The sequence below is a fragment of the Cygnus olor genome, chromosome 5 (genome assembly GCF_009769625.2).
Source record: "Cygnus olor isolate bCygOlo1 chromosome 5, bCygOlo1.pri.v2, whole genome shotgun sequence".
Taxonomy (NCBI): Eukaryota; Metazoa; Chordata; class Aves; order Anseriformes; family Anatidae; genus Cygnus; species Cygnus olor.
Window position 1 is genome coordinate 35,223,564 of NC_049173.1, and position 12,897 is coordinate 35,236,460.

The 12,897-nt window shown below is 42.0% G+C and overlaps 1 protein-coding gene across 6 annotated transcripts in view; it reads left to right on the forward strand.

The window, feature by feature from the left end:
- The window catches only part of MIDEAS (mitotic deacetylase associated SANT domain protein), a 67,274-nt gene that overhangs the window by 4,495 nt on the left and 49,882 nt on the right, over positions 1-12,897 (forward strand). For 3 of the 6 annotated variants that reach the window (XM_040557374.1, XM_040557370.1, XM_040557369.1), the window contains exon 1: positions 8,561-8,801. The gene's annotated coding sequence lies outside the window, so the exon portion shown is untranslated. Of the gene's footprint in view, positions 1-7,429; positions 7,517-8,559; positions 8,802-12,897 lie in introns of those variants that run through there. The other 3 variants (XM_040557373.1, XM_040557372.1, XM_040557375.1) reach the window with 2 other exon arrangements.

The following is a 12,897-nucleotide window of genomic DNA, read 5'->3' on the forward strand; positions in this document are numbered from 1 at the left end:
TACTAACAAGATAGTCATCTGTGTGACTGTACTGGGTAGTGGCTTTGCAAACACTGGAAAGTGTGTTAATTTTAAATAGAATGACGACTTGTCTTTTCTCATGGCTCCCACTGCTACTTTTTGGAAGATGAAATGGCATGACATAATTTTGTTTGGGTGTCAGAGAAATGAACACGGGAAACTGAAGAAATAGTGGCTGAGTGTCCGCTAATGACATTCGTATCACAGCTGATGACTGTCTAAGACTGAAGTTCACGCATTATGCGAGAGTTGCAATTTTCACAAATGCTCTCCAAAAATATGTTCCTGTTTAACTCCATCTAATTTTGTATGTGGTTGTTAATTTTTCTGTGTGCCTCTTGTGCAACAAAGTTCCACCGTGCAATTACAAAGTCATCTTTTTGTAGTGCATCGTGACAATGTTAGGAGGTCTTCGTGTGGTTCTTTCTTGTCTTTCGTGTTGCTTTGAACCTGGGTGGGAAGAATATCTTCTACCGCTCAGCCACTCTGTGTTTTTCAAAAGCTAATCTTTCTCTAATCTAAAACCAGAGAAACCTACTGTCAGAGTACTACCATTACTTTTCGTGGTATTGGAGGCCTCTCTGACACATACGAAGAAAGAGCAAAGAAACTAACTTACAATACCTATAAGCAGAGGCTATGGTAAATCCAGCAGATACATAAAGCTAGAGCAAGTGTTTTTGCTTGGTATTTTGTTACCTTTTCCAATTTTTACCTTCACAGATCATGTGTATACCTGTGTCTGTTCTACCACAGGTCTCAGTTACATTAGCTTCTTGCAGTTGCCTTTGCTTTCTTGGTCCACTGTGGCTTCAAGGAGCTAGAGAATGCCCTGCAAGAGTACAGGAGAGAAGGGAGGAGCATGCATTTGCAAGGGAGGAAAGGTACTACTAAGTTTCTGGGCAAGGAACGGTTTTGAGAGTACATACAAAATGCTTAGTAAATACAAAGTGCCTGAGATGCATTGATAAAAGATGTCATTGCTGCCTGCTGGAATTGCTGCTTCCCCTTTTTTTCAGGCTAGCAGTCTTGTGACAGCCATGAAAGCATGTGTTTGTTGACACTTTCACAGAACCACAGAACCATCTAGGTTGGAAGAGACCTCCAAGATCACCTAGTCCAACCTCTGACCTAACACTAACAAGTCCTCCACTAAACCATATCACTAAGCTCTACATCTAAACGCCTTTTAAAGACCTCCAGGGATGGCGACTCAACCACTTCCCTGGGCAGCCCATTCCAATGCCTAACAACCCTTTCAGTAAAGAAGTTCTTCCTAATATCCAACCTAAACCTCCCCTGGCGCAACTTTAGCCCATTCCCCCTCGTCCTGTCACCAGGCACGTGGGAGAATAGACCAATGTTAGTGTATTTCTGGTAGTTCAAATCATTAGTGACTAATAAGAAGTAATATAGCCACATCCATAGTTAGGAAGCATTCCTGCCTTGGAATACCACATCCTAGGTAGGGCTAGTGCCTTGAAATTGCAGCTTTTGCTGTCTGTAGATATTGAAAAATAGCTCTAGTTGAGCTTTGGACATGAGTCTTTTTTAATTTCCCATTGACAAGGGAAAGAAAAAAATATGAGATTCTACTAAAAAATAAGAAGGGGGACGAGGGGAGAGAAAAGGAAGTAAAAGAGAGGAAAATCCATAATGAGTTTTGTACTGACCAATATACAGAGAGGAACTGAACTAACTTTCTGTATTATCAAACACGCTATCTACTATATAACAGATTTAAGAGCACAGTAGGGCACAAATTTGCATTGGAACACAGCTTGGAGAACTGCCAAAATACATCCAGTGTGCAGGCATGAAAAACAGTATGATGTAACTTGCTTGTGAATCCTAGAAGAATAAAAACTGCACAGCACTTCACCAACTACCTTGCAGTATAACTGTGATGATATTAAAACCTCTGCAGCCTTGTTTGTACCATTGTCAACTGCCAGCACGGGCAAGCATGGAGCCTCAATAAAGAGGGATTAATGAGTGGAGAGACAGCTAAGATCATCAACCATAATCATGTGGTTTCACATTACCTTTAATATTTGGTATGTGTCTTGTCATATAACTCTTACTTATACATGTTGGTGTCTCCCATTGTGATGGATTTATATCCCCTTCCCTTTATATAATTTATTTATGGGATGGAATAGGAGTGGAGTCCCCATTGAACAGGGCACCATATGCTAAATATGGAGCCTGATGATAGGGAAAGCTTACTTTCTGATTTCCCCCTTGCTGCTGGATTTATACTGCATGTGTTTCAGTTTAATTGCAATGGCACTGAGTCATTGTCACTACAGTGACACTACAGGCTGTTTGGGTTGAAAGCTCCTGGAATAATTGTCAGTGTCAAATGATTTGAAAAGGGCTTTGAGGTTGGTACTTCTTGGCTACTGAAGTTCAGAAGTTCCCTGTTGATGTCCTCCATAAGAGATGACTTAAGGATGTGCTGCTGTATTTGTACATATATTTACCCACATATTCATAAACAAGTGTTTATGAATTGTACCTTAAAAGTATACATAACAGAAATACTGAACATGGCTCCAAATCCTGCAGATACTTTTATACCATGTGACGTTAATTGTGAGTTGCTTCTTGATGTCTGTAGGGCAAATAATCTACTTACTTCTGGGGGCACAGAATTGTTATATTTTTGTAAAGATATTAGCAAATTATCATCTCTAGTTTCTTCATTATTTGATAGAGATTCTTTGTATGCAAAGGATAGATTGAATAGACTTATTCAGGAATGGATACTATTTTTAATGATGCTTGACAACAGAAATGCTTTTTTACAAAATGCATTTAAATTTCAAAATGCATTGTGAGCTCTCTAATTTGAAAAAAAAATATATGTAAGATGATGTGTTTGAAAGAACAGAAATACAAAGGACTCCTGTAACTCAGTTGTATTTCTGGTTTCTCTACTTAGTGCCACTGCGAAGGAATGTGTGCAAAAATATTCTTAACATCAACCTTCAGGATTGCTGTTTTATTCCTAGTCAGTAGCTGGGACAAACAGTGGGATGTGAGGAAATCTTAAATCCTTTTTTTTCTGACAGTTCCTATTAATGAGCTGGATAGTGTAGGAACTATTCAGGCGGTATAGGGCCTGTGACTTCCTGCACAAATAGGAATCCTTTTTATTCAAGATTAAAAAATAAATAAATCTTAGAGCTGAATGTTGGTTGTGTTCTCCATCCAAAGGAGAACAAGAGAGCATTGCCTTCATCCTGGTGTTCCTGTGAGGAACGTAATGTATGTGAAAATGAAATATAAGTTGAACCAAAGCAGATTAGGGTATTAAATAGACTAACTATCAATTTCAATAGCTAATCTATGCTTCAATAATAAATAGGTCTACTCAGACTATTTCCTATTAAAGGAACAGCCTAGATTGTCATCCATAAAAATAATTGCTGAGATGTATCATGAAAGTTATATAAAGACAGAAGAATGTTCTGCCTCATTGTTCCTAATTCCAGCCTTTTTCTGTTGCTACACTGAATTCAATGAAGCTGTGAATATTACTCTGCAGTAAATGTTCTCGATATTTGTTTTTCTTGTTGGTTTGTTGTTGTTGGAGCCCTAAGCACATCTCCGAGGGCCCTGAGTGCTTCTGGGGGGTCTGCCTGCCTGGGCTCAAAGCCAACTTAAAGATAGCACAGATAGTTGCCTTTGGGGGGGGGGGGGTGGAGGGGGAGATAGAGAAAGATTTAGTGGAAGTTACCTACAAAAATAAGCCTCTGTGTGGGCTTCTGCCATATTTACTTGGGAGCTGCTTTAAGCTGGGGCTCTTGCATGTGGCTACGTTGCAGCTGCATCACAGCCATGCCTGGCCCTTGATCCTGACCCTCAAGCACACACACAGCTTCTCCGAATGTTTTTTTTCCTCAGTTATAAACAGGGAATGATGTTCCACAGACTATTGTTTTTAAAAGAAAAAAACGGAGGTTTGTGGGAAAAGTGATAGTAAGCGCAGAAAGGCTGCAAAATATGTTTAAGGCTACAACCTAACAAAATTAGGAAGAAACTCTCAGTTTTTGGTTCAGCATGCCATATAATTCTGTATTTCATAAATTCTTACGCTATCTTTTTTCACTATGGTGGCTGGGCTTCTTTCAGTAGTGTTCAAGCAATGTGAATAACTTTATTACATGTGGTTTCTTCCCTAAACCACCATGTCCCTCCTTTTCCCTCATGTAAGAAGGTCTCATCCTGGCTCTCAGAGAGTCAGTTCATGACACCTTGTGTTTATATATGTGTATATTTACACGCGCTCTATAAACACACATTTTTCTCTAAGCAAATCAAAGAAGCTGATTCTTCCTCAACTTTTAAACTTTCAGCTTTTAAATTCAGATATGAAGAGTAAAATAAATATTCATTTTTTTTGCAAACACTTAAAAAATGGAAAACCTTTATTTTTAAACATTCTATATTATTGCAGTAAGTTTTTCAAGAGAAGTTGTATCCTAGAATAATATTTCAAATGTAGCATCTTGGATAGTTCATTTTAATTCTGACAAGGATGGGGAAAAGACATTAATATGGGGGAAATTCAAATTTCTTAGTAATAGGGATAAATTCATCTTGTATAAAAAGAAAGACAAAAACATTTTATAAACATGTTCTCTTAAAATAATGCAGATGAAAAGTGCTGGGAGTGAGGGATTTTTTTTTTTGTATTTATGTTGATGGTCTTCTAAATTCTCAACCTGGAAATTAAAACCCTACCAACCTCACAATCAATCGCTTGTATTTCCTATAAGACTTAAAAAAAAAAAAAAAAAAAAAATCATAAATAAATAAATAAACCCACTATTATAGTTTAATTAAAGTTTCTTTTCTGTAAGATAAAGGGATTTGTTTCTTGAATTATAGAATTATTTGAGTTCAACACTGAATTCGGGCCATGTTGCTTAGGGATTTTGTTTGTGTTTTTTGTTTGTTTGCTTGTTTGTTTTTGTTTTTTATGTCCAGTCAGGTATTGGAAAGTTCAAAGAAAGGAAATTCCACAACTTCCACAGCCTCCTGTGGCAACCTGTTGTATTGCTTCATTATCTTCCCTAGCTGATTGGAACGGCCACTGATTCTTCTTATGACCCCACACAATAAAGAGCCTGACTTTACCTTTCCTTCTAGGTCTTCTAGGTAAAGATCTAGGCTTGTGGGTACTGGAAAACTGCTATTAAGTCTCCCCTACCTGTTTTCCTCTCCACACTAGACAGGTCCAGTTCCCTTAGCCTCTTCTCGCAGGACATCTGCTTTAGCCCCTGACCATTTTGTCTCTCTGCTGGCTTAAGATTATCAACAGCTTTCTTGTGCTGGAGTGCTCATAACTGGATGCAGTATTCCAGAAGCAGTCTAACACATGCCAAGTAAAGGGAAATAATCATTTCCCTTTTCTGTTTTTTACCCCACTACCCATGAGTACTCCCAGCTCCTATTCAGTGGAGCTGAGTGGCCTGTCTGTCCCAGCCTGTGAAATGGCAAAGGGTTTGTCTGGCCAAAGTGCAGGGCTCTGCTTTGTGTTGAACTTCATGCAGTTCCTGTCAGTCCGTTCCTCTAGCCTGTCAAGAGGCAGCCCTGCCCTTGAGCATTGAATATATTTGCAGGATAAACAGTGCGACTATTTTTTACTGGTTTATGCCATTGCTTATTTTTGAAGAAAAATGCCGCATGCAATGGACATTTCAATGTAATTAAGATGTTTTAAGCTTATTGGAACGTAAAACTCCTATTACAAAGAGTGTAATTATTTTCTTATTAGCTATAGTGATGAGGGCTTTCATTTTATAACTAGTTTCAGGGAGAACTAATAGCTTCATGTTGGGTCACATAGTGCTGGAGCACTAGTCCAAACCATGACAGGTAGAAAGAGGATGGAACATTCTCTCTACTCTGACTCGGAGAAAAGAGTGCCACCTACTGACTATATCATCCAGTTTTGGAAAAAGTATGTAAAGCATAGTCTTTAATCCAAATTCTGACTCACTGCAATCCAGTTTATTAATGATATGAGTCAATGGTGTTACAGCACAAGATGTGTCTGTACAAGCTAAAGAAACCTAAGATTTTATATTATGATAGCTAGGAGATCTAATATCCTGCTTTAATGTAGTAATAAAGTAATGACATACTAAGGAATACATGTGTACTAAATTTTGTTGCTGTAAAATTGATAGAAATGCAGCTTGCATGCAGTCTCAGCATATGCTGAAAAAAGAAGGAAAAAAATAAAAAAGCTTAGCAAAAGCTGCTGCTGCAAGGAGGAAAATTGATGGCTGGTTCTGGAGATGTGAGGACCACATAGTGTGAGGAATGGTAAAAAAACGAAGACTGTACAATGGCAGAATCTTTAGAAAACACTTCATAAAACTTGTTTATTGCTCAGTAAGATAAACAGCAGCATACTGCTCTATAAATACTTGTCATGCCATGGTGTCTTTGAAGTCTGATTCTTCTACTTCAGACATATAAACTTGCTGGTGTACCTACAGGCTTGCCTGTATGTTTAGGAATTACCGTGCCTTCCTATAGATCTTGCATCTTACAGTGTCTTTCAGCTTTGACCTTGTTACTATTTTATCTCTGGATCAGTAAAGAATGGATTCCCATCTTCTTTATACATTATTCAGGAGACAAAGGATGACAACGTTAAGATGCCTTCTAGACAAGGGTAGAAAGCATACTCCCTGGTCTGTGCAATGTTAGCATCTGTAGCCAGATAATGACGTTTCTGCCATTGTCTGCTGCTATTACATGATTATGTATTGTGAAACGTGAGATGCTGCTCATCATTTCACTTCCCAAACTCTAAACAGGTGAAGTATGATATGCATTTGTTCTGGCTGGAAGGAAGGGCTACACTTTGCTGTTACAACATGATTTACAGTCATGGCAGACTTCCCTTGCCCCAGTGGAAGTTGAGATAAGCAGTTTCAATCTTATCAATACCTGATGTGTTTCACAGAGAACACTGATTGCTTAATGTCTTGTAAGAGAGAAGGAGACAACTTCAGCTTATGGAATTTGTCCTTTTAGTCTTTATTAGAGCAGGTTAACCTGGTGGGTCGTATGCCTTTGACTTCAGTTTTGGTCATTACACGTTCAATTACTTTGAGTTTGCTTTATGTGTGAGGTAATTTGTAAACAGTTGTGAACACTTACATAGTTATTAACCTACTGCTCCTATCTGTTCAGGAGTTTAGAAGAGTAAACGTATTAATGGTAATGAAGAGTTTTCCTTCAATGTCCTATTGAGCCAGCGTTGCATCAAATGCTACCTATGATTGTGAAAGAAAAAAAAAAAAGCTTCACCAAAAGCACCTCTGGCTACTATTTTGCTGTACACCTCCATGTCTCACTGTTATTCTCTGTACCATGACAGGAAAAGATTGGGTGTGGTAATTAGACTTCTGACCTGGGACTCATCAGAGAAACCTGGTTATGCATCAGATACGCTTCGTAGTCATGGGTAAGTCACTTCTCCGGGCTCCCTTTTCCGTGCATCTTCCAGCTTCCCTGGTAAAAAGTTCTGCACAAAAGCCAGGAACTATTGTGAAAGAAATGCAAACTAGAGTGAGCAGTGCAAAAATGTTGTTAATATATTTCACTCTGGTGAAATATGCATGGTAGAAGTGAAGCTGCCCTGCTGGTCTGAAAAAGGTATGCCAACCTGCGTGTGCTGCATGATCCAAGGCTGCACGGAGGTAAACGTGGCTATATGCGCGTTGGGGGAAAAATGTTTGGTATTTTCGTGCTGCTTGGCACATTTCACTAAATAAGAGTCTAATCTTTGAGTGCTGTCTACATGTTGTTTTCTGAAAGTTTTCTTGATTGCTAGTAAACTCAAGTATCAGTGGCAGTCTACAGGGGGAGCAGTGACGAAGCAGCTGCTTTATTTCCTGCCTTAAGAGGAGCAGTGTGCCTGCGTTTGCCAGCACACTTTTTTATTTCAGATCAACACGAGGGGAAGCCATATTCCAGTAGACGAGCTGAACGTTTTTAGAAACCTCAGCAGTACCGCGGTGTATGTTCTACGTGGAAAGAAGGGTTTTCTTGTGAAAATAAATTTCACATGTGTGCTAAAACAGCCAACAGCACAGAGGAAACCTACAGATTTGTGTTAGGTACAAATCCCTTCCCTCTTCCCTGTTTTTCCAGTGCTTTACAGCTCTTCCTGAAGAGCAAAATGACCATAAAAGGGGATAGAAAATAACATGTTTTCTTCTGCTACAAGAGGTTTCTTAACAACCAAGTCCTTTTAGGGTGTGTTTGCCTGTTTTCCCCTCGGAGCAGGCCAGGACGCCAGGCGGCTCGGGGCGGCGAGGCTGCAAGTTTGGCCAGGTGCTGAAGGCGGTTCTGCAGGGCTCCCCTCCCCAACCAGCCCTGCAGCCTCTCCCCGCTCCTTACTTTTTGGGGCTTTCCGGGGCTTTCCAGCCCTTCCCGGCAAGCAGCTGCAGCAGCAGCCGAGCTGCGGGCAGGGGCCCGGGCCCGGGCCCGGCGGGGAGCTGGGCTGCGGCGGGAGGAGGAGGAGGAGGAGGAAGGCGGGAGGAGGAGGAGTTGAGGAGCCCGGGCCCGGGAGCCTCCCCGCTTACCGCACTAGGAAGTGACGCTTTCCCTGAGTCCCGGAGAGAAAGAAACAAAGTTTTTTGTTGTTGTTGTTGTTGGGGTTTTTCTCTCGTCGCCTTCCCTCCTTGCCCTCTCCGCCAGCTGCAGCCCCGCGCCCCCGCGGGCGGCCGCCGCGCCTGGCTGCGCAGGTGAGAAGCGCCCCTCGGTCCCTCAGCCGCGGGCCGCCGTGCTGAGCGCGGTTTGCTTCCGTTTCCCTGCCATTTTGGCGAGGGGGGTTGTGTGTGTGTGTGCGCCTGTGCGTGTGCCCTTCCCAGGGCTTCTTGTTTTGGGGCGGTGGGCGCCGGCCCCAGCATGTGGCGGCCGAGCCCCTGCGGCGGTGACAGGGGGGCCGGGGCAGCCGCTCGCCGCCCGCTGCGGGGCCAGGCTTGGGGCTCGGCCCCGCTGCTCCTGCAGGGCTCTCCCGATGTGTCTGCGCTCGGCCGAGCGGCCCAACGGGGCTCCTCGGGGGTCGGGGGATCGGCCCGGCCGGGCTTGGGGTTTGTGGGGGTTTTCCCTTCGAACCGGGGCAGCTCCGCCTGTGCCCGGGGCTGCGGGCGCAGCGCGCTGGGCTCCAGGCGCCTGTCGAGGCGCAGCGGCTGGGTTTGCACGGATTGTGTTTCTCTGCTGGGATTTATGCAACGGAGGGGGCTGGGGAGGAATTTATTAGATAATTTCTGAAAGTCCCCTGCTCTCAAACGTACAGCTCTTGCTCTGGCAGCAGCTGAAAAGGACTGATTCTTTGCAGTTTACCAGTAAAAGCTGACAATACGCCCACGCACGTATGTGAGTGTCTTATATAATACTTACGGGTTTTTTAACAGGCGTAAGCAGGATTTATTTTTGGTTTGTAAAGTCTTGTGTGGTTGCAGCCTTCAGAACTAAAGAAACGTTCTTTGCTCGACAGAGATTTACTCGGCTACCGCTTTAAAACAGAGAGCTTTTTGATAATAGCCAAAATAATTGGATTTCCTCCTGACCAGGTTTCAAGTGCAGTGGAAGGGCCATCCGTACTGGAGCAAGTAGTAGGCATTCAAGGGAGGGGAAGAGAGAGAAGAAATGTCCTAATGCAGAGACTGATATTAGGTTGTTTAGAGGGCGAGACTGCAGTTCCACGCAGCAACAGCAGCAGCTTTATGACTGTGTGTAATTACAGAGTGATTGCATAGGGCAGCATTGTTGGAACGAATACGTATACACAGGCTATTGTGCAAGATTTCTGTACTGAACAAAACCTGGATTTGCATTGCAAATGCTAAAATGAGAATATATTCTGTATTGAACTGCCATGTTCCTCTTTGACTTTACCGAAGAATTAGAAGGGGGGGGGGGGGGGGGGGGAAGGAGAAGTGGAGCGAGGCTTGTCGTAGAAGTCACAGATGAAATATTCAGCAGAAACGCCACCTGTAGTGTCCAAAATCACAGAATACACAGAAAGCTTGTTCATGTTTCTGAAGTGATTATGCAGCAAGTGAGAATCAGTCAGGTTTGCTAATAGTCCTGCAAGTTTAGTGTAATTCTGCTCTGATCTAATTCCTTGTATGCGGATGTGGAGAAAAATGCCTGTGTTAAAATAAGCAACTGCAGTTCAGCTGTCTTGCTTGGAAATGGAGAGAAAAACATTGGGGAGAGTTTCTGTGTCAGCACACAGAAGATATGAGGTTGAAAGGAATACTAGACAAAGCATAAGTTTTGAACATGTGGTTTAAACTTCAGTTATTTTTGTGAAGAGCTGCATGTTGTTCAGTGATCTTGCACTGCTGGCTGATAGGACAAGGCATTGGGAGTGTGCCACAGACACTAGTAGCAAGCTTTTTGACTAAGACTTTGGAAGATCAAAATTATGGGTGAAGCTCTTCTGGATACAACTGAAGGTACCTAAGGTTTATTTTTCAAAGGTGCTGGCTACCTGTAATTTTCCATCCATTTGGAAATTGGCCTTTCCAAGATCAGAGGCAATTTTCTGGAAATGTTATATTTAACCGTCATTGCTGTAGACTTAATGCTGAAGTCTTGTTTTGAGCACTGTGCTGGAAAGTACTATAAAAATGTAAAGCTGCTTTAAAATTTCTTGGTGTTACACTAGAACATGCTATTTTAGCTGAACTCGCAGATTGTCTTACTATTGTTAGTTTCCTTAGACTGTTAACAAAATGCTTCATGTAAAATGTATATAACTTTGTAAATGAAGAGCATGGTGATGTGCTGAAGCAGTTTTTGTTTTGTTGTTTTTTTTTTTTTTTTTTACTCTAGCGAGTGGCTAATTAACCCCAGCACCAGACCTACCACATGAAAAACTTAGTTTCATAGTGATTCTTCTGTAAGTCTGTTGGAGCATTTCATTGAACACAAAATTAGCAAATATACTCTAGTCAGTACATTGCTATGTTGTTCTATTTGTAGATATTTTTTGTTGTTATTCTTCACATCTTGACTGATGTAAATGTCATACTTGGTGTTCTAATATCAATCTCTTCTGGGGAAAACAGAAACAGTGCTTAAGGATTCCTTGAATCGTTGTGGTAGTGATGCAACAGTCATTCCTTATGTTGACTTTTGCTTTGCACAGCCTAAGTGGTGAGAGAAAATGTTTTAGACCAGGATTCTTTGGACTTGTGTACGTGGAGCATGTAACTTTTGTCTGCGAGTTGTCCTGTGGTACTCAGGGCAATTAGTCATACGTACATTGCATATTAGCAAAAGGAAGCAGTAGCCATGCTAGCCTTTAACCCATCAAGGTGCATGGGAGTAGTGGTGATAAGAAATGATGTCTGGGGCACGGTATGAGCCATGCTCGTTCCAGGGGTTAATTTATGCTTTTGCATTTTCTTTCTTATTGCCACCTGTGTGCGGTAGCTGCAGAACTACAGAAGATATTATCGAGCCTGTTGTCTCTCCTGTGATGCTCTTATGTCAAGCTGCCAGGCAGTCCTTTATGGACCTGCAGTCCTTGTTTGGAAGCAGCGGGTGGGGTGGGGGGAAAGGAGAGGGGCTTGGGCACATAAGGAGACAAGTGGCTGCCATGAATCAAAGTGGGAGTCTGCCTAGCCTGTGGTCCCATCTCCAAAGGTGGTTGCGGTTTCGATATGCTTTAGTAATTCTGGAGGAGTTTCTGCTCAAGAAACTTATCTGGTATTTCCTTGAGCTCAGCTAAACATTTAGCAGCTACTTTTGTGATCAAATCATGGAATGAGAATACTGAAAGGGCTTGTATCAGGTCTAATATATCTTGGTTGTTTCCTTTGTCTTAAAAGAAGAAAACGTTTTTCCATTTTTTCAAGGTGTTGCATAAAATTTTAATAATGGTTGCATTAAATTACAGTTTCTGCTAAAATGAAATGCAATAAATGTGCGCGTTGTTTCCAGTGCAGTTACTTCTATTCTAAGTAGCATAAAGGGAGAGAAGAAACTGCTTTTCTCAGAGTGCTCATCATACAAAATGCTGGGGGGTGGGAGGTGGAAGGCAGGCGCTCTGGTGGTGAGGTTTTGCAACATGTGTCCGGAAAGCTGGCAAATTCTGGTACAGGCAAGCCAAGGCTAATGAGTCAGCTTCCAAATGGAAGACTTGTCACCGAGCAATTTGTAAATGGGAGGGCTGTACTGCTAATTCAAGGAAATATCATCCTTAGCACCTCCCCTAATAATTGGAATAGTGTGGCACAGAGCTATCTGTCAGAGGGGAGTTGTTCGTGCTTTGAGTCATGCGTTCCCTCTAGTGCGATTTCAGCATTCAAACCAGCAAATCCCTGTCGTGCGATATAGGTCCCTGAAAGAGGTGGTTGCTCAAGTAATCATTTAAATTTTTGTAGTTGCATACCAGCAGCTTGCATGCCGCGTGGAAGCTCCTTGGCAGCTACAGTAGCTCCCAGTGCACAAATGGCATGTGTTTCCAGCATGAGGCTGCTCAATAGGCACTACACAGCGTTTTGCATAACTTCTGTTTCTGAATGGTCTCCAACTGTAGCCCTTCTAGAGTGCTCTGCTGATCAACTCTAGCAGCTGAAAAATACACAGACTGTTATCAGAAAAAGCTGTATACTTCCCACTGGAAAGAAAAAAAAGTGAATGTGTGCTTTTTGCTAGGAGCTAACATTGAAGTGTTTGGGAGCAAATGGGGATGCAGCAATAAATCTCACTATTGAATTGTTTGCTTTTCTGCATTGATGCTTTTTATCAAGTTTGGTGCAACTTCATCTCCAGGCCTGAATTAATGTAATTCACTGATCTGTATTTAGCCTGGAAGATATA